Genomic DNA, 22,625 nt, shown 5'->3' on the forward strand with positions numbered 1-22,625 from the left:
CTTTAAGACTTCATTTCCTCATGAATAAAATTTACATAGTAATGTAAGGGAGTTACTATACAGAAAAAAAATCAAATGTGAAAGATATGAACTATTATTGGTGATTTGCATCTCAGATCAATCACAAGATTGTAAGCTCCATGAGGGCAGGAATCTTATCTTTCCTTTTTATCCTGGGGTCCCAGGACCTAGAACAATGCTCATCTCTTAGCAGAGGCTCAAATACTTGTGAAATGAAGGATTGACTGGAATGTTTATTCAAGTGTGTATAAGCCAAAAGGCCCGGTGTTTATGTGTATTGGTGTGTGGGTGGGGGTCAGAGACCATTTCCCCAGGGAATGATGACAGGATAGGTTACAGAGGTAAATTAAGGCCACAGACTCATCAAATTGGGCTCTCTGAAATTGTGTGACCCAACTTTATATAATTTCACTTAAAAACAGAAACAAAAACATATGAGGACCTGAAGTTCAGAGACATGAGCTGATGAGCTTGGGGTCGTAAAAGATGGGAAATGGCAGAAATGGGACTAGAACTCAGTTCTTCTCATCCCCTTGGGGGGGGGTGTGTGTGTGTGGGTGTGTGTGTGTGTGTGGGTGTGGGTGTGTGTGTGTGTGTGTGTGTGTGTTTGTAGGATGGTGTATTTTCTCTGTCATGCACTCCCACCATAGTTATGATTCTGGATATTGTGTTCATCCATATCTCATTCTAGTGACCCACTGATTTAGCTAGTCCAAAATATAAAGATAGAAATATAGTTTATAAGGAATTCTTTGTAAGGTAGCATCACATTTATTATTATATAAGAATCCTCTGATTTACATATGCAATGGTCTTTTTGAATATTCATTGCCTTCTGCCAGCTGGAGGCACTCCTCCAGTCCCCATCTGTGTCCCCTCCTTCAACACAGTCGGCGTTATTATGGAGACTGCCTACAGAGGACTCTGAGCAGAGCGTTAAGACAGCCTTCATTTAAGAGAAAGATCCAATAGCAGGTGTTAAAGGATGGTTTCAAAGCCTATCAATTCTTACTGGGGGCTTTATTCCCCATTGTAGTGAGCATTTAAGGAACTGTGAGAAAGACTTATTAGAGGGGAAGTAGCTATTTGTCTTTTTTTAAGAAATGAAAGATGATAGGGGTTGAGCACCTACAACAACCTTAGGAGGCAGGTATTCTGAAACCCATCTGATAGATAGGAAACTAAACTCGGATTATCTTTCTACTGAACCAGGACTCCAGGCTCTGACAATAGAAGACACTTTCTAGGGCAGTGGTTCTCAACCTTAGTTGCACATTGAAATGACTCAAGGGACTTAAAAATACGGGGGTCCCACCCCCAGGAATACTGATGTAATTGATTTAGGTAAGCCTGTGTACTGCGACCTTTAAAAGCTCTCCACATGACTCTAACACGCAGTCAACGTTGAGAACTATTGGTCTCGACCCCCATTACCAATTGGCAAACTTTTTCTGTAAAGGGTCAGCGATTAGAAATTTTGGGCTTTGCGGACCAGATAGTCACCATCTCAACTACTCAACTTTGACACTGTAGCACAAAAGCAGCCACAGATAACATGTAAGCAAATGAGCATGACTGTGTTCCAATAAAACTTTATTTACAAAAACAGCATATAGTTTGTTGACTCCTGTCTAGACTCTAAAGCTATCAGTCGCAAATTGGAAGGATGTACATTTAAGGCCAGGTGACATTTTATGGAAGGAGGGTTGGGTTGACTGGGGAGAACAATTAAAGCTGAAATCATAATTCTCCTAAAAGCCAATTTCTGAAAAGATGCATAATGTAAAATTCTGTATTTTTCATTGGGAAGTTCATTTTATATTTTAAGAAAAGTCCACTTTGGCTAATATTAAGATTTTTAAACACTGGTGCTACCTTCTGTTCAAATATTTTGTATAGATATGTAAAAACACACCCACTTTTCTAGCTGATATCTCGAGAGCATTTTACACAAAAGATTCATGGTCCACATCACATTTCTGCTCATGTATTTGGAGTAAATACTGGGGCGTGCATGCTCATAATCTGTTACCATCATTTTTCAGACTGTTACATTTGACAAAAAGTAATATTTTGGGAGTAGCCAGGAGTTTTGCCTTCCTTGTAGAAAAGGAAAATGCTTTGATTTAAAAGTATAGTTTTGGGTTTTCCCATTTAGTGTAGCTGCTGGCACATCTCTGGGCTTGCCAGAATTGGGCCATGGGCTCTGTTTTGTTTTTGTGGCAAAATTGTGGCACTGTCTGCTCTTTCCCCTGTTTAATTTTAGACCTCAAGGTACAGCCAGGCCTGAAGAGGGCAGGGAAAACGTTAGTAGGGCTAGCACCAATGGAGGGAGGGCTGGATTTCGTTAGGTTTCCATGTGGTGCTATGAACGTAGGATGGTAGGGAAGAGCTAGGCATGTAAGCACTCATAGCCTCTCAGCTTTCCGACAGCTATGTCTTGACAGTCTGGTCTATAGGACATGGAGTTTCTGCCTCAATATTCTGCTTGCTGCTCCTGCTGCCTCTACTTTCAAGCTCTTTACCATTGCATTATAGTTTATCCCCAGGTCCTTGACGAAATTACAATTGGAGTCTGGCTCCAAAATGCAGCCCAGTTCTCTGAGCCTGATAATGATGATAGTGGTATTAATGGTTAATAGTACTAATGCTTTCAGCCAATACTTTGAGAGCTTTCTATGTGCAGAACTTTATCAAAGCATTTCACAAGTATTATTTTGGGCATTAACAGGATATAGCCCCTCAGGGGGAAGATACTGCAGTCTCTCCTTAAAGCACCTATACCTGTTACTATATATGATAAGTGTTCCCTGTACTCCTTCCCACTGCCTGGAAACTTGCTTTGAAATGATTCCTGTGGGATTCTCTTGTCACTACCTGTATACTTTATCTTGGACAATGCCACCAGATTAAACACCCTGACCTTTGGTGAAGGTGGGCCTTCAATCCAGTTTCAAAAACTCCCTTTTGGATACTATACAGTACAAAATGCCACTCCTTCAGGGCATCCAGAGGTAGTTAGACCTGCTGATTATCCAGTTCAGCCTAGGCCTGGATCCCTCTAGCTTCTCATCAACTGACATGAGGGCCTTAATATGGCTTGTACCTGTTCCTATTTATCATAAGCATGGAGGACACCAAGATGAGAAAGAATCTCTTATCACCCAGGATGAGTTTAGAGTCTAACCTGGCAGACAGATGCATAAGTACGTCATCCTCGTCACCAACACCCCTGCCACTCCCAATGACAACAAGACCAGCACTGCCACCACCACTGCAACAGTCACTGTCACCACTCCCACCCCTCACTGCCATCGCCACCCCCCACCACCAATGCTGCCACAACCACCACCATTACATGTCTCCTCTTTTCATGCAGTAGGTAGTTTATCTACACTACACATGGATTTTACAACAACCCTCAAGATAAGTAATCTAGGCTCCAATTTACAATTGAGGAAATTAGGGTTTGGAACAAGAAGGTGATTTATCCAGGGCCACACAGCTAAGAAAGATAGAGCTGGGGTTTAGATCCAGCTCTGTTGGACTCCAATGCCCAAGTTCTTTCCATAATTATGATTAATATCTAAGTGCTTACTCTGTACCACACACTATTCTAAGTACATGGATTAATTAATTTAATCCTAACAACAACCATGAAAAGTAGGTATGATTCTCCTACATAGCAAGGCAAATAAAGGAAAGAGAAGCATAGAATAATCAAGTCACTTGGCAAAGGTCACGGGGCTAGTATCGGGCTGGTTTCCAGTGTGGCCATCAGACTCCAATGCCAGTGCCCCTAAGCTGGCTCTGGACTGCTTTTCAGACACCACTGGAAGGCTTGCCAACAATACCACGTGACATGCCCTAGCTATGAGGGTGCTGATGAAGGGAGAGATCAGGTGACCTTCAGAGCCAGAAGGCTCCACAGAGCAGACCTATTTGAGCTAAGTGTTCCAGAGTACATGGAACTTCATCAAGCAGAGAAGCCCCTGATAGCATTGCAGTGTTTTGAGCTGAAGAGAAACTGCACTTCCTGAAAAAAGGTGCTTGCTTCCCTGGGTGACTATCAGTTTGCCCAGCCTTAGATTTTGCTTCTTGCGTTCTAAGCAAGATAATACTCTAATAAAGCAATCTCTTTGTAATGCTTTTAGGACAGATAAAATATAGTTTTCATTTTACCATATTACGAAATTTATGTTTTATATTACCACTAAAAGTAGCTTTGGGTCAGTTAGACATATTGTTTTAGAAGCATAATTTGAATTTTGAGAATTAGCACTGGAATTGAATCTCTATTGGACTCAAACAAGATACTTATAAAGTTTAAAAAATTACTCTACATTTATTATTGAAGTGAGTAAAGTGGATGTTATTTTCACAAAAGCTATTCCCAGGACCCTTTCCAACTGAAGAAGTTGATTTAGCCGTGAGTAGTGACTCAGTGGCCGACAGGTTCATGGAGCACGAGCCTTCAAGGGGGACTTAGAGCTCCCTCACTACCAGCACAATGGAGCAGGGGAGCACGAGATTCTGGATCCAGGTTATGCGAGCTTGGCTAAACAATAGGACTCAGACATCTGCCAAATAGGAGTAATAGTGCCATTATCTCATAGAGTTGAAATAAGTGGATGAACAGTGCTTTGAATTTTTTTTAAGACATGCATACTGAGGCTCAGAGAAGCCAAATTCTGAAAGGCACCCAGTGAGCTGGTGGCAAGAAAGCACCACAGCTCAGATACTTTGACTCCTGGCTCATCGCTCTTGGACTGAGCAATACCGTCTGTTTATTTAGAAATAATGGGGGACATGAGGCTGATTCCAAAGCACCGGGCCAGAGCCTACATTCCAAGTCCAGGGTGACTAAGGTGGAAGGGTGGGATCAAAGTGTTCTTCTTCAGTCCACTCAAGCCATCACAATGCCCAGTGCTCTCCCAAGGGCATTTTACTATCTCTGGTCCCATGACAGTTCCACACTGTAAAACGTGTTGCCAAAGCTACAGTTATTATAGTTATTAACATTTTATGAGCTTGTTATTCACCCCTTAAACTCCTTAATATGAAGTGGTGCATTTTAAAAGCACAGCACATACCTAATTGATTCCGCTGTAAAAAGGTTGCTGGACTCCTTGGGTTTCTGTCTTTGCTTCTGAGTCTATGATGCATTAATGGAGGCAATATAGATTTATGCACTTAGAAGTGGTAGAAGACAGCTCAAATTTTTCTTATTGGAAATTGCACAATTGTGTTAATTTCAATGGATTTTTCTCCTGCTGTCATGAATGACGGCTTTTGTTTAACCTTGGGATATTTTTTCCCTACAGATACATCATATACTGTCAAGTTCCAAGGGCCCCAACATTTCTAGTTCATGCAACAGTAACACACATTTGGACTCTGGTTCTTCAGACTCCCAACTTTCACCTATGGAAGTTTTGTCAATGACTTTGCTCAGCTTTTGTGAAATAAGTCTCTTTGCTTTGGGAATGACTCTAGCCCAAAAGTTGGAAAGCTTATACCTTAGTCATGTGTGACATCCTCAGCCTCTATCCTTTGATAAATAAATTGGAAACAATAGCATTTGTCTTGTATGGCTTATATGGCTGTTGTTAGTGGCCACATGAAGATTAGAACTCAGATTCCTTTACTCTCATTCCCATGATATTTATTGAAATATTACTTAGAAATAGGAACATGAAAGTGCTTTAAGAATGGCAGAGAAATATACAAGCAAAAGAAATAATCATTACTAACGTTCACTGGGCATTTTACCTAATTTCCTTTTTATTACAAAATGATTGAAGTGCAACTGAAGCTAAAATTACTTTATGTCTTCAAGTTAAAAAAAAAAATGGTGATGACCATCCTTGTGAACTGAGCAAATATTTTATTTGTCTTAGGCCGTAGCACAGGGCAGGATGACCAGTGTTCTACAGAAGATGTGGCTATCAATATAATTTTCACCTAGGCTGCCAGGCTGAACCCATCTCTTTTCCAAAGGAGGCTTCTCTTCCTCTCTTCCTAGTTTCTTGCCCTGGAAGCAGGTAAACGTTGGGTACCCAAATGGGACAGAATGAAAAAGTGGGAGTCCCCGCCTCCTCATGGAATAATGTGATGAAACATTTGATAAGTTAGTTTCTCGAATACTTGCATCACTTAAGAAACAAATATATCAATCATGATGCAAAGCATGGATCTTCTTTCCTTTCCTCCTCCCACAAATATTTACCAAGTGCCCCACTTTATGTCAAGTACTATGTTGGGCACAAGTTTCCTGACTCAAGGTTGTCCCAGTTTAGTTGAGGACACAGACATATAAACCTCCAGTTATGGTACAGTGTGATCAGTCTATGCTATCAAAGGCAAGAGTAAGGAATGAAGGAGTAAAGACATGAGTCAATGATGCCTGGATAGAGGAGGGGATGCTTCAGTTGTCTGAAGACATACACATGAACTAACCAGATGGAGAAGAGATGGGCAATGTTTTTGCTACTCCAGGCCTTTGTCCTTGGCCCCTTTTTCCGCATCTGTTCTCTCATTCAGTCCCATGGCTCTCAATGCCTTGGACCAACACATTCACACAACCAGCCCCAATCTTCTCCCAGGACTTACTCAGCACTTAGAACATGACAGACTTCTTACGATGGCTTATGAATAAGTAAAGTTTCTGTTTCATAGCCCATACTCCGTTTTATATGTCATCATGTGGCATTCTCCCCTTTGCTCATGATGCACAGGTCACATTGCTTGTTTTCTTTCTTTCTTTTTTTTTAATCCCTTGAACACACAGCTTGCTCCCTCCTGCCATAGGGATTTTGTGTTAGATGTTCCCTCCGACTGGGAGGCTCTTGTTCCATTATTGACACGGCTGCCTCTTTCCAGCCATTTCCATTTCCAGCCTTCCATGATTATCTTACCTAAAGTAGTCCCAACATACTCATCTTCACGTGACCTTATTTGAATTCTTCACATATCTGTTATCACTACCTGATCATTTTCCTTATTTTTTCTTGATTGATTGACTGATTTTCTTCCCTTCACTAGAATGTTAGCCCCATGAGAGGGAGAACTTGTTTATCTTGGTAATTGCTTTATCCCAGGTCCTAGGACATTGTCTGGCAATGGTAAATGCTCAACAAATATTTGTGAAAGCAATGAAGGAACAAATAAATGTTAGTTCTCTTCCCATAAACCCCCCTGTAAGCAAATGCTGTTTGGATGAATGAATAAATAAGAATCACTATGTTCCTCTTCTCTCAATAGCCAGTGTTTGCAAAAATCCACCACATACACTATATTTGAATTGCTCCATATGGTCTCTACTTGGGCCACTGGGTTTAGTTTGTCCTGAGTTTGTCCCACTGGCCAATCATCTTAATTTCTTTGAAATCTTTGACCTTGTTCCTTTCATCCAGAAACAAACAGAAGCAGTAATTAGCGGTTGTCATTAACTATGGCTGCCCTTGAAGGATTGGATGCCCCTTTCTAAACTTTGAGTCTCTAGAGTGTGCCTCCTAGGGTGGGGATTAACAGACTTTATGAAGAGGTTGTCCTGGAACATCCTGGCATGAAGGGCAAGCTTTTTATGTGCTCATGTATGAGACCTGGGGTCGGCATGCTGCTAATGTGAAGTGGAGGACTGAAGAAAGTTCAGGAGGAAGGGTTCCAGAAAGGAAAGAGTGAGAGAGACATATCTGGTGTCACATCCCAGCTTGGCTCTTCCTAGCTGTATGATCTTGAGCTAGTTGCCTTTATACTGAGTTCCAATTCTTTTTCTGCAAAATAGGCATAATACTATTTACTCTGTAAGATTGTTGTCTGGACTAAGTTGAAATCATTATTTCATTTTTTTGTATCTAGTGTATTTTCCAGCACAATGCAGGTTTTTATTGTTATTAATAACAACAGGGGCAACAGTAAAATTAACTCCCCATTCTAAGGGCTGACTCATTCAAATGATGATTGTTTTCTACCAAATTTTACATAGAATTTTTATTCAAAGCATGTTTAAAGATAAAGAGTAGAAAACTAAATGGTGATTTAGGGTCCATATTTAAAATATCTTGCTTAAAATGGCCTGAATATTTTGACTTCAATCTCCTTATAGCTACATGTAACATTGTAACATTGCGGGGGGCCACAGCATGAGATACTAGGCATTCCCTTGCAGGAGACATTTAAGCAGTGGCCATTAGGCAAGGGTGTTGTGTGGCTGAGCCTTTCTGTGCTAGAGCATATACTTTCAACTCAATCCAGTTAACATCTTTTTCAGTACATTTATTGTACTAGCATTCTACTGATCACTTTTATACAGATTTACAAGATACTTTAAGAGGCAAACGTGTCCATGACAGTCTCACAGATGACGGAACTAATGTTCAGAGTGGTTAGTAACTGGCCAGGGGTATAAAACTAATATTCAAATGAAAATCTGTCCAACATCGAGGTTGGTTGGCATAGTCTTTGCTTCTTGTGTCTTTGTCTCAGCTGGTGTCACTTTATTCTTAGCCCAGATACTAAGTCCTGCCTCTGTTACTAGAGCTGCCAAGACCATCTCTCTAGTAATTTGCTCACTGGTAATTTGGAAGTGGGTTGGCACATAGAAACATATTTGGTTTCTGATCACTAGATTGTTACCATAGGTGTCACCCTCTTATGTGACCTTTACCCCTGCACAAAGTTATTCTACTTTTCCATCCATATTTTGCATATATGCAACTACGATCCCAAAGAAGTTTTCCCACCCAAGAACAAATATAAGTTGGTAAAGTCATCAATAGCTCCCAAAGACTCTTCCTTTAGATGTTGTTCATAAGTTGACTTCCCATGCTCAGACCTGTTTATTTCAAGACCCTCAGTTGCCAGGCTACATAATTCCACACCTTGCCATTTTACCCCATTTTATGGACACAAAAAGCCTTCTTATCAGAGTTTGGTCAAGTCAAGTGTAAATTTAGAGTGTTCATCTAGGGATCCTGATCCATCCCAGAGAGATAACAGGATTGCTATGTTCACTGTCACAGAACATGCAGACAGCTGGGAGGTGCTGTCTCCGCCCTTTTCCAAATGGTAGAAATGAAAGAATATCCAAGGGTAAAGAGGCATATTGCTGTCTTATCTCTTTTTAGGTTTTTCAAGGATGTTGTGGAGAAAGTATCAACATTACTTTAGAAGAATCCCATTTTCAGATAGCATCCCCTTCTCTTGAATCACATAGTACTTAACTGACAGGTGGAAGGATGGAGGTCTTGGGTAGCAAAAGAAGATAAGGCATGGAAGGGAAGAAAGGTGGCCACAGGAAAAGAAGAGTGAAAGAAGCATGTGGGAGAAGATAAGGTAAAGTAGCAGAGGGGAAGAGATGCAATATTTCTTGAGCAACTTCAGGGCACCAGGAACTGCTGTGGTGATTCTGCCCGACTCACAGCAATCCAGTGAGTAGATATTATTAGTCATCTTAAATATGAGAAACTGAGGTAGAGGCAGCAGGCTTGGGGTACCTACGTTGCACTGCTGGTTAGGGGAGATTCTGGCCAGAAATTTACTTTTTCTCTTCTAACTCAATCCATCCTCCTAAAACTTCATGAGGTAAGTCCTATTCTGCCCTCATTCAGAAAGAAGGGAAGAGAAACTTTTAGTAAAAGCAAGTTTTTAAAATATTGGCTTCAATTTAAGCAGGTTTCTTTATTATAGGACTTCTCAGAAATTTTACTTTACTAATAGTGACTCTACAAGAAAAGGGTGTAATAAACAACATCACCCTGTTTCACAAACTCTTTGTTCATGGATCTATTTTTCATATTAATCATTTTGCAGGACTTTGGAGAAAAAGCCTGTTTGGCTAGGACTAGACTAGTTCAAAACCCGAAGTTGACCCACGTTTACTATTTGACCTTAGGAAAAGCATTAAACTCTGTGAGCTTCCGTTTTCTCATGTGTATAAGGAAAATAATTTCTGTTGTCCTGATCTCATAGGTTCTTACTGTAAAACATCAAGAAGAGCCTCCGTGTTATTGCAGAGAGGAAGACTCCTTCTCCTTCTCCCTCAGGTCCTTCGGCGAAGCTCTTCCATCCAGCAAATAAAGCTTCTCAAGGCGGGACAGATGAGGAGACAGCAGAACCCAAAGTTGAGTAAATAAGCATGACCGTGATTGTCCAGCTCTCTTGGTAATTTATCGTTAAGTTCTTTATATAAACTCTGAGCCTGTTTTACTTAGGACCCAAAGTCCAAATGAGCTGCCCTGATTGTGCCATGTCCCTACATTTATCTGTAAGCAAAGAACGTTTTGGGCTTTTAAGACTTTCGTTGTGGTTCAGAACCTAGACTGTGTGAGTCTGAATCCAGCACAGCCATTTACTAGCTTTGCGACCTTAGGCAAGTGGTTTAGTGTTTTGTGCCATAGTTTCCTCACTGGCTTAAGGTGAAAAGCAAATGATTTACTATGTGTAAAGCGCTATTTTCCCACCATAGCCCTGTATTTTACTTTTGGTTTTGTTTCTCTTTTCCAAAGATAAGATGAGTTCAAAATTCAAATCAAAGATGGCACCTGTAACGCCTGCGATACAGTGGTGAATTCCCTACAGTAACATATTCCTGAGGAAAGTTGTGTATTTTGCTAGAGAGTTGGCTGTAACATCACTGTCTTAGCAGTAGCTAGTAAGGTGAGAAAAGACAGCAATTCTGCTTTGTCAGTCTGGGGAATCTTCCTTCCCTCTATTCTTGTGGCCTCTGTTGATCCCGCTGATTGCTCCATTCGACTGGTTTAAACTTTAACCCCAGTTACAGCTCTCAAGTCTCAACCTTGTCTTCTTCTGGAAAGTCTTCCTTCTCCACCACCCAGTCCAAGTCAGGTAACGCCTTTGCTTCCACCACTTGACCACATACTACACTTATGTGATTGTACGTCTGCCCCAACAGAAACAGACCTTGTCTGCTTCCCTCAAAAGCCCAATGAGAGAAGAGACAGGGTCTTTCTTGCTTACCACTTTGCCCTGAGCACATAGCATAGGCCCAGCAAACGATAGAAATTAAAAAATAACCACAAATGACCAAACAAGTGAATGTCAGTAACTTGTCCAAGTTAATTAGTGGCAACTAATCTGACTTTGAAATCCATAGGCTTTCGACTAAGCCTCATTGTCTCCTAAAATAATTGTTCGATTGTACAGGTATATTGCATTTCACCAATCAACTAACCTATTAACAAAACCACACTTATTGAATTCTATAATTGCTCTTAGAAAGGTTTAAAACTCTGTTTTATTCTTAGGGGAAAAGTTAAGAAAACCTTTCAGAGTTCAGATCATTTGAATGAAATTGATACCCTTAATCTGAACCTGGCATTGTATTTATGCTTATTCCTAAGGGGGGCCTGCAATCAAATGGAAGAGTGTGACATGCTAATAGATCGTTTTTGAACATTTTAATGCTATAATAGAGGAGGACGTGAAATCCATACCATTCTTCTGAAAACATTAATTAAAAGGATTTTAAAATCTACAAAACTTTAAATAAATCATTATTGACAAGAAGAAACTGAAGTATAAAACAGATGAATAATTCAGGAAAATATTCATGACCGTCCCTCTTGGGACCATTAACCAGCATTTAGTATTCAGTCCTAATAAAATCAGGCAATCTTACATATTTCAGATACTCAAGAACTAAAGTGAAAAAAAAAATGTTTGAGAGGGAAACAAATATTTTAAATGGACATAAATTTCAATATTTATATAATTAGGTTCCTGAGAAACTATCCTAAGTTTTAAAGTAGAATATGAGGTGTTCATTTGTGGCACCTGGTTTTAAATATAAGGCTTGTGAAATTTTGTTTATTAAACTCCAAGAGTATATACTATGTAAGGATCCTTTAGCAGCTGAAGTCCTAAGATTGGGGTGGCCAGGGGTTGGGTGAGGCTCCTGTGCTTTCTGTCCTTCCTACAGATCTCAAGGACTCAGCCTTACTAAAATGTTTTAGCTACAGGCATACCTCATTTTATTGCACTTTGCAGATATTGTGTTTTTTACAAGACCCTCCACCAGCAAAAAGATGATGATTTGCTGAAGGCTCAGATGATGGTTAGCATTTTTTAGCAGTAAAGTATTTTTTAACTAAGGTATGTACATTGTTTGTTTTAGACATAATGCTATTTCGGACTTAATAGACTATAGTGTAGTGTAAACATAGCTTTTACTGGGAAACCAAAGAGTTCATGTGACGTGCGTTATTACGATCTTGCTTTGTTGCAGTGGTCTGGAACAAAACCTGCACTATCTCTGAGGTATGCTTGTATTCCACATCCTCATTTTCTCATGCTTTCAGGTCTTTATATGTTCTAAAAATAATAATTGATAATTATATACTGTAATGCAAAGACTTTCCAACTCAGGCTTTCTAATATACCCAGAGTTATGATGACTTTTGAGTGACATAATAGAGTAGATTTGAGTTCTGGCTTCACAATCAATTTACCACGTCATTTGGACACGTTATGCAAGCTCTGTGTCTAATGAGGCCCTTGTGAGCCAAGGATGGTGGAATCCATGACACAAGGCTGCTGTGAAGAGTGTATGAGAGTTCAGGTAATGTGTTAGCACATGGGAACTAATAAAAAGGTTAGATTTAAAAATATATATATACTCCTATTATTACTGTAATATTACTGCCCCTCTTATTGTTGGTTGTTTTGTGAATTGTGGTTCATTCAATTCATGCTGGCTGCTACAATCAAGCATGGAAGGCTGTCATTGTACTGGCCTCTCGTTGGATGCTCGTTCTGAGTTCAAGGTGAAAGTTTTCATGCCCCACTTAGCGCTAGAAGTAATTAACATATTTCCAGAGGTTTTGATAGAAAAATTAATCATGTTAAAAGAGCTTAATTTAAATAAAATTTGAGCAAGCACTATTAATTGTTTAAATTTGATATTTCGTTAGTGTAAATACTGTGGGTTGAGTATAAATTCAAAGGTATAATTAGGAATTCTTAACTAGTTCTTACTTGAATATTAAATAAAGTTGAATTGATTTTACAGTGAAAATAAGTTATTCTTCTTCTTTCAACTCTTAGCCAAACTTTGGGGAAGGATTTTCACCTCTCAGTTACCTATAATCTTAGTGTCCAAAATGCCTGTTGATTTATTAGCTTCCTCTATCGGTATCTACTTAGGAAACTGCGTGGGACTGCATTTCTTCTCAGTGTCGTTGGAGTATTTCTTAGATTTCAGCCCTAAACACAAGAACTTCTAATCCCTGCAACACCAAAATTCAAACAAATGCAGAAGCCTTTTACATCAGAAAATGCCCCCATTGCTCTTCTCTGAAGACATAAGTTTTAACTGATTTGGATAAATGACTTATAAAAACTTAAAATTTTATTGACCTATAGAGTCTGTGTCCAGCATGGCTGAGTAAGAGCCAACCACATGTGATTGTTGCATAACAACATTATTTATAATAGGCAAAAAGTGGAATAAATCGGAATATCAACTGGTAAATGGCTAAACAAACTGTGGCGTATTCAACCAATGATGTACTATTCAGCAATATAAAGGTACAAACTACAGACACATGTTTCAACATGAATGAACCTCAAAAGCTTTAAGCTAAGTGAAAAATTTGGATGAAATAGGCAACATCTTCCATTTATAGGAAATGATCAGAAAAGGCAAGAGAGAAAAAATGCGGATGAGAAGTTGCCTGGGGCGGAGGCTGGGAGTGGAGATTGGCTGCAAATGGGCAGGAGTGAACCATCTCTTTGGGGTGAGAGATATGTTCTGAAAGTAGATTGTGGTGATGGTTTCATAAATCTGTAAATTTACTACAAATCATTGAATTGTATACTTAAAAAGGTGAACTTTATAGTATGCAAATACCTAAAAATTATTAAAAATAAGCAAATAGGAATTATAGAACTGAAAAAGGTAATACCTGAAATAAAAATTCACTGGACAGGCTTAACTTACAAATGCATATGACAGAGGAAAGGCTCAGTAAACGCAATGTTAATCAATGGAAGCTGTCTAACTTGAAGATGAAAAATATTGAAAAATAATAACAAATTCTTAGGGCCCTTTGAGACAATAACTAAAGGTTTAACATAAAGTATTAGAAATCCAGAAGGAAAGATTGAAGGAATGCAGCAGAAAAGATATTTGAAAATAAATTAACTGAAGATTTTCCAAATATGGTGAAAGACAGATTTTTAAATTCTAAAGGCTCAGCAAAAACCAAGCAGGGTAAGTACAACATAACCATGCCTAGGCACATCATAGTTATATTCCCATAAATCAAAGAGAAAATCTGAAAGCAGCCATAAAAAATAATAAATTACATATAGGGAAACAACAAACAACAACTTGAATGACCTTTTATTTCAGAAAGCAGTGGAACAACATCTTTAATGTGCAGAAAGGAAAAAATATATATATCATCATTAACAACAAACTCCTCACCTAGAATTCTATATCCAAAAAAAATATTCTTCAAGAATGAAGATAAAATAAGGACATATTTAGATACTGGTCAACTCACACTACAAGAAAATCTACAGGAAATTCTTCAGCTTGAAGGGAAGTTATATCAGGTGGATGCTCAGATGATATCAGATGGAAAGGATAAAGAGCAGCATAAATGATATATAAGCAGATAAATGTAAAATACTGTTTTTCTCTTATTTCCCTTAAAATGCATACAACTCAATGGCAAAACTATAACATTGTCTTGTGAAGTTTGAAATATAAATAGATACATAAATACATAAAATAAATACATATGACAACTAAAGCATGACAAATGGGAAGAGTACTAAATGTACTACATGATTGCAAGTTTTCTGCATTATATTTAAAGTGGTACAAATTATGTTAAAGTAAACTGATAAAGTTAAGAATGTATATTGTAATCACCAGAGCAATCACTAAAAATAAGGTAAAGAAGCAAACATAAAAAGGCATAAATAAGTTAAAATAGAATTTTAAAATATTTAAATAATCCAAAAGAAGGCAGCAAAGAAGGAACACAAGAAAAGCAGCAGTTGAGCAAAAAGAAGATAATTAATGTGATGATAGAGCCAAATCTGCCCCGATCATTATTATTTTAAATATTATTAGACTCACACTTCAGTTAGAAGTCGGGCAATATCACACTGTATGTATTGTATGCAAGTGATGCAGTTTAAATATAAAGATACAGGTAGGATGAAAGTAAGTGAATATTGCACAAACGGTAAGCATAAGAATGCTGGAACGACCATATTAACATCAGATAAAGTAAACTTCAAAACAAAGAGTATTACCAGACATAAAGTTGGTCACGTCACAATGACAAAAGAGTCAATTCACCAGGAAGAAGCATAACAATTATAAGTGTTTATGCAACAAATGAAAGAGTTTTAAAATACAGGAAACAAAATTAAAGAGAAAAATGAACTACTCTACAACAATATTTGGAGACCTTAGCAGTTGATATAGTCTCCTGATATAATCTCTTAGCAATTATATAATAATTAAACAAAACAGTAGAAACATGGAAAATAAGAATAAAATTATCAACTCACTTAAAGTAATTGATATTTGTAGAACACTCTACTCTACATCTACAGAATACATATCACATTATTTTCCAGTGTCCTTGGTACATTCACCAAGATGGGCTATATTCTGAGCTACATAATAAATCTCAATAAATTTAAAAGGATTGAAACCATAAGCAGTGTGTTCTATGAATACAATGCAACTAAACTAGAAATCAATAATGATAAGATATCTAGGGAATTGTATTCGAAAATTTAAAAACACGCAAAATATTTAGATATATCTGGAAATTTTTTAAAAAAGTCATGAGTCAATGAATCAAAGAAGAAATCACAAGGGAAGTTAGAAAAAAGTTGAACCAAATAATAATAAAACACAGCATTTCAAACTTTGTGACTTTGCAACTAAAGCGATACTTTGAGGGAAATTTATAGCTGTAAACGCTTATAGTAGAAAAGAAGAACAATCTAAAAGAAATAACTTAAGCTTCCAACTTAAGGAGCTACAAAAAGAGTATATTAAATCCAAGATAAGTAGCAGGAAGGAAAAAATAAATACAAGAGCAATAAGTGAAATAGAAAACAAAGAAACAGGGGCTGGCCCCGTGGCCGAGTGATTTAAGTTCACGTGCTCCGCTTCAGCGGCCCAGGGTTTCACCGCTTTGGATCCTGGGTGTGGACATGGCACCACTCATCAGGCCATGTTGAGGCAGCATCCCACATGCCACAACTAGGACCCACAACTAAAATATACAACTATGTACTGAGGGGATTTGAGGAGAAAAAAGCAGAAAAAAAAACTGAGAAAAACAATAGAAACTAAAAATTGGTTCTTTGAAATCATCTATACAATTGGTGCTAGTTATACCAATCAGGTAAATAAGAGACATAATATAAATTGCCAGTATTAGGAATGACATTTAAAGGATAAGCTGTTTATGAATAACATTATACCAGGAAATTGCACAGCTTAGATGAAATGGAAATATTTCTTGAAAAATAAAACTTACCAAAACTGACTCAAAATGAAACAAAAATCCAAAGAGCTCTGTATCTATTAAACAAATTGAACTTGTATCCAAAACCTTTCTACAAAGTAAACTCCAGGCTCTAACTGCGAATTATATGAAAAATTTAAGACTGATATAATACAAATCTTTCATAAATTCTTTCAAAAAATAGAGGAAGAAGAAAGGTATCCCAACTTATTTTGTGAGATCAGCATAATCTGAAGCTGTAACTGGACAGACTTCACAAGAGCAATATCTCATGAAAATGGTGCAAGCATCAGTAGCAAATTATTAGCAAATCAAATCTAACAATACCTAAAATTGACACTTTGCTGAGTGAATGAAGCCTTACATAACAGAGAACACACTATATCATTCCATTTATATGAAATTCTAAAACAGAAGAAACTAATACGTGATGCAAATTGAGTATTGTTTGTCACTGGGAGAGTGGGATGATGGTAACATTTCATATCTTGACAGGTGTCTGGGTTGGCTAGGTGTACGCACTTGTCAATACTCAGTGAATGCACACTAAATAATTGTACATTTCATTGCTTGCAAATTTTACATTAAAAAGTTAACAAATACTGAACTCTAGTTAGTGATATACATCCTGAAGTATTCGGAGAGAAATGTGCTGTGTCTTTAACTGTGAAGTGCATTGAAGGTCAGATGGAATAATGGACAGGTAGACAGATAGATATGTAGATTTTTAATAAAGCAAGCAAATAAAATATTAATGGTAGAATCTAGGTGGGAGATTTATGGGTATTCATCATAATGGTTTTTCAACAATGGTGCGTGTTTGAAAGTTTTCATTTAAAATTTTTGAAATAAAAAACACCTTTTTTGGTCTTGTGAATCCTACAACTTATAGTTCCAAATAAGACAATTAGTTCAAGTTTAGAAATATGTAGGAACGAAATAAAATCGAGTACTGAAGGCACTTCCAAGTGGTTTACTCAATTTAACAGATGATTTTGAGTGTCATTCTGCTTCCTCTCCATCCTCGTTTCATTGATACTCTACAGAGTTTGCCAAGGCCATCCTTGAAATTCTACTTTATGCTGCTTTCCTTTCTCTTACTTCATGCCATCCTTGTTTCCTTTGCTGTCTCCCTTTCTTTTCCATCTCACTAAAACTATTTTTTTCCTCAAAGTTTTGCCGTTAGCATTCTTTATTTGTTCCATTAATAGTTCTCAAAAATTGGTCTTAGGACGACTTTATCAGAATCATCTGGGTTGCTTTTAAAAGTTCAGACTCATCCATCCACCGGGGAGCTCCTGAACCAGATTTTCTGGGATCCGGACCCCAGAATCTTTGTAATTAACAAGTTCCCCGGGTTGTTCCTGTGTCCCCTGTTAACAACGCCTGTTCTACAGGCTCCCTGTGGCATGCCCAGCAGCATGCAGACCTGTGCCTGCTGCTCCCTTTGGATCATCTAAATTACTCTCTGCCTTTTTGTTTCCACTTTCATTCCTTTAGTTTGTTTCTTTGTTTTTGTTTTTTACCATAAGTGTTTTTTTTTCTTTTACCGTTAATCTTCATTTAGTGCTTTAACGGTGTCGTGCCTCTTTATGGCTCCTGCTTGGCTTGACTAAGACATGAATTAGAAACTCCTCATTTGAGGCACTGCGTGACTGGCCCGAGTCTTTCTATACTATGACATGTCTTAACTTTCCTTCCTTCTACCTTCTATATTTCAGAAATATTCAGCCACTTTCTTTTCCCAGAAGTGCCCTACACATTCATGATTAGTTCCCAAAGGAGGAAGTTTGGTTTTATCCAATCAGAAGAACTAAAAATTTTCAGCTTGAGCCATAATTTTTCAGCTTGCCATAACAAAATAGTTTGTATCTATAAAATAATATTATTATTAAGTTCTGCGGGAAATTTAACTTTGTTATTATAAATCTAAAACTTTTTAATTTGTAACCTTCTTTTCTATGTCAAATAATTGTTTCTAGTTAGCATAATTTTGAAATACAGGGAACTTTTATAGGAACAAAACTATAGCAGGACCACTGAGTTATAGGTTCTGTGAGGCCAGCAGCAGTGTCTATATTGATCACCACTGCATCCTCAGCTCTACCACAGTGGCTGATACCCGCCCCCCCTACACTCTCCAAATGAGCTATTCATAACTAATCCCCAATGCATAAAGATGCATTATATTACCAATATCATAGGAGTTTGTAAAAAATTTTATTAGCTTATGACATAAAATGTTTGACATAAGGTCTTGCACATAGTATGTGCTCAATAAATATTAGTTCCCATCTCTTTATAGCCAGAGGCATAGCTTAGTCTTCGTTCAGGGCAATTAAATTTGGGACTGGGATCAGGTAGAGGTGGCTTAGTCCAAATGTTGGCGGAGGAGAGAACAGGCACAAAAGGCTTCACACATCGTCTCCAGTGTTTCAGTGTGGGTTCCTTTAACTTTACATCAGTCCTAACAACCACCAGATTAATATCTTGCCTGAACAACTTTTGTCGAACAGTGCATGTGTTTGGATTGGACATACCCTCATATTCCCCCTTAAGCTAGATGTTTGTCTATAACCAAACAAAGAATGTGTGTTAAGAACAGACCTATCCACCTAATTTCTATTATTCTTGGACATTGTGGAGATCAGGGATCAAGTAATAACGTGGCAAGGAAAATGATGATAGAATAAGGATTTGCATTGAATCTCCAGACACCAATAACTGAGAACATTCAGGCTCTCAATCAGTGTCTTTGTTTAAATGCACACACTTTAAGAGACGCCCATTAAACCTCTTTGATAACTCCTGGCTTTAACAAGCACAGTTTCTGTAAACCAACACTGGTCAATTGTTGGCAGGTTCAAAGTGCTGAGATTGGAGTTTTCATAGAACTGGAAGAAAATAGTGTTTACTTTACCCACCTAATCTGCCTTGCTTCATCTTCAGTTCAATTCAGGCCCACAGATATTTACTAAAAACCTCTATCTCTAAAGCAATGGGCTTAACATCAGGTATTCAAAGTAAGAGAAGTAGCTGCCCTTAAGGGACTGGAAGAACAAACTATACAGGGCTAACCATGCCACCAAATAGCTGTGATAGATTGAGGAATGATGATGATGATGATAACTTTTGTCTCTGGGATGCTTCCTATGTGGCAGACATTGTTCTACATGTTTGACAGGGATTAAATATATACCATGTAGTCATCACAATACCCTATAGAAAATGTCATTTATTACCTCATGTCACAGAGGAGGAAACTGAGGCATCAAGTTGTTAAGTAACATGACCAAGGGCACATAGCTAATAAACGCAGAGAATAGGATTTCAGTTCAGACATTGTCTCCAAAGCCTGAAATGCTGAGGAGGCATGATGGAAGGAATCATTAACTCTAATTTAGGGCACTTAGTAAAAGTTTTACAATGAAAGCAATATTTGAGCAAAAATTTGGGGCAAGTAGTATTAGGATCTGGACCTATAGAAAGAACAATAGGTTTTATAGTTCTATAGGGGAAAGGGTATGAAAGGCAGAGGGATGCCTGAGCAAAGTCATGCATGTACAAAAGCATATGGCATGTGTGCTGGATAGTTTTCATTTGCTCCCGAGATCCAATCTCTCCTTCTCTGTTCTTCTCTGTGCCCAGGGAAGGTGATTTCTACATACCTGGTCACTTGACCCTCTTGTCCTCTGGTTTCCAGTTGTGTTTGGCCAATGAGAGGCACCAGCACCACAGCAAAGGGTGAGAAGGTAGAGTCCAGGATTTATTTTCCCTGCTCCTTCCTGCTGGGCCAGGGTTTGGGAATGGCTGTGCTCCTCTACAACTTCTGACAGGCAGCCTCTTTGCCAAGCTACAACCCCTTCCAAATTCTATTCACTCTTCTGTAACTCTCCCATTCACCAATTTGTCTTCAGTTACCCTTTTGAGTGTGTCCTTCCTTCCTGCTGTGCGGTGTCCAGTAGAGCACACTTAGGGAACAGAGCATGGTCAGTTATACTCCTGGAATGTTAACTCTGGCCACCACAGTGTGGAGAATGGACTAGAGGCTGCCCAGCTGTGAGGCAGGGTGGAAATTCATGCACCAAAAGGGTCAGGAGAGAGAAATGGAGACTTGAACTAAGGCAGGAGAGACGAGTGAGGTTAGAGGGGGTGGGAAGAGGACTCATGGGTTTTGTGATGGCCTGGATTTGGAAGTTGAGGAAGTAAGGGGAATTGGGAATGGCTTTGTGCAGCATGGCTAGATGGCCTCAGAGTTGTAGAAGTTATACTCTGGACCAGCCAACAGGAAGCCAGAAGAAAGGCTCTTGTAGCTAGGAGAGCTTGGCCAAGACTGATACTTGAATTACTCCATTATTTTCATCTAGGGCATTGTGTGGTCCTGTCTTTACTCTCTCCTAGGATTTCTAGAGAGTTCTGAAGTTTTCAGTGCTCTAACTTGTTATTGCATCGTGGAAACAGATCTGTGAAATACGAAGGGCAGATATTAGCACACCCTTCTCAGAACTGGAAAAGACTGAATTTTGAAGTACTAACATGACTTACTCATGACAACATAGCCAATAAATCACAGTATCAGGATGAGAACTAGGAGTTCCAAGGCTGTTCTCCCACTACTTTCAGGCTGCCTGTTTCTCAAGGTCCTTAAAAATGTCCCAGGAGATGATGGGTTAAGTTAAAGTGCAAGGGCTCTACTACAAAGGTGAGGAAATCCAACTGGAGGGCGTCCTGCCCCTCTTTCTGCACTGAGACGGCAGTCCTGTCTCCTTAAACTCTCTCAAATGATGGTCAGGTCGTGAGAGGGGTTGACTTCCAGAGAGCACTTATGTCTCTGAATCTCAGTTCAGGAAAAAGGCCTTTGAGAATACACAGCTAATAATAATAATAGTAATAATAATAATAATAGGAATAATAAAATAAATCAACCTTCCGTATTAAGGGAGGTAGCTCACCTCTTAAGAATTTACCATGATCAGTGAATTAGGTGAGTAAGACAGAATATCTGCTCTGAGCTTCAAGAACTCCGTAAAAGATGCAGTTAGTCCCAAAAGGACATTCATTTTCTGAGAGAAAAAAGAGCCGTGTTAGAGTCTTGTCTTTACTACTGTAACATATTAAAATTGGGAGTGAGGGATGTGACATTATTTTTGCCAAACAGTTCCATGGAATTTGTTCATTTATTGATGAAACAAGCAAATATGTGAAGCCAAAAATAAATAGGGTGATGGGACAGAGAGATGCTAATAAATATTCTGTGTCAAAAGATTTCAGTGATGAAAAAATATGAAGACCTCATAGAGAACAAGTCTGAAGAGGTTTCTGCAAAGCAGGGCTTCCTAGAACCGTTACATGCTGATAGCCACCGAGTGGGGGCAAAGCACACAGTGATTCCCGAACACATTTGTTCCCAGACCCCTGCTTTACAGAGCATAGTTTAGAAAATGCCAAATAGATAATCTTCTAGGTCCTGGTGGCTAATTTTTCAGTGCAGAATGGGAATGGAGGTGATATTTAAATATTTGGTGAGCTTTTCTTTTGTGTCAGCAACGTGCTGGTATGCTTGCACACGTAATCATTATTCATTCTCACCAAAGCTCTTTAAAGTAGATATTATTGTCCCCAGTTTGCAGATGAGGACACTTGGGCTCTGGGTAGCCAATTAGCACAAAGTCGCACAGCTATTAGGTTGAAAGACTGGGAATGAAATGATGCTTTTCCGCAAAGCCCTTATTCTTTCTGGGACATCAGATTCATGCACCTAGTTACTTACGCAGCACAGCTGAAACCTGGATTCCTTCTCGTATTATTTTCTCAAAAATGTAAATGCCAAAACATTTAACCTGCCAGCTTTTCTTGCCCCGCTCCCCAGGCCCTAGTGTGCACTCAACCCTGATAAGATCAAGTAGACAGGCATCCTGCAGCCCCAACACTCTTTCGGACTTCCCTCTTTACAGCCCATCTCTAGGCTGTGAGCTCTTTGAAAGCAGTGACATGACATATTCTTCTTAAAGTCCTAATGTTAGTGCAGTAGTTGGTGCTGTTTGCAAAATAAATGTCCAGATTTTGTAGGTCAAACCA

The sequence above is a fragment of the Equus quagga genome, chromosome 14 (assembly GCF_021613505.1).
Source record: "Equus quagga isolate Etosha38 chromosome 14, UCLA_HA_Equagga_1.0, whole genome shotgun sequence".
Classification (NCBI taxonomy): Eukaryota; Metazoa; Chordata; class Mammalia; order Perissodactyla; family Equidae; genus Equus; species Equus quagga.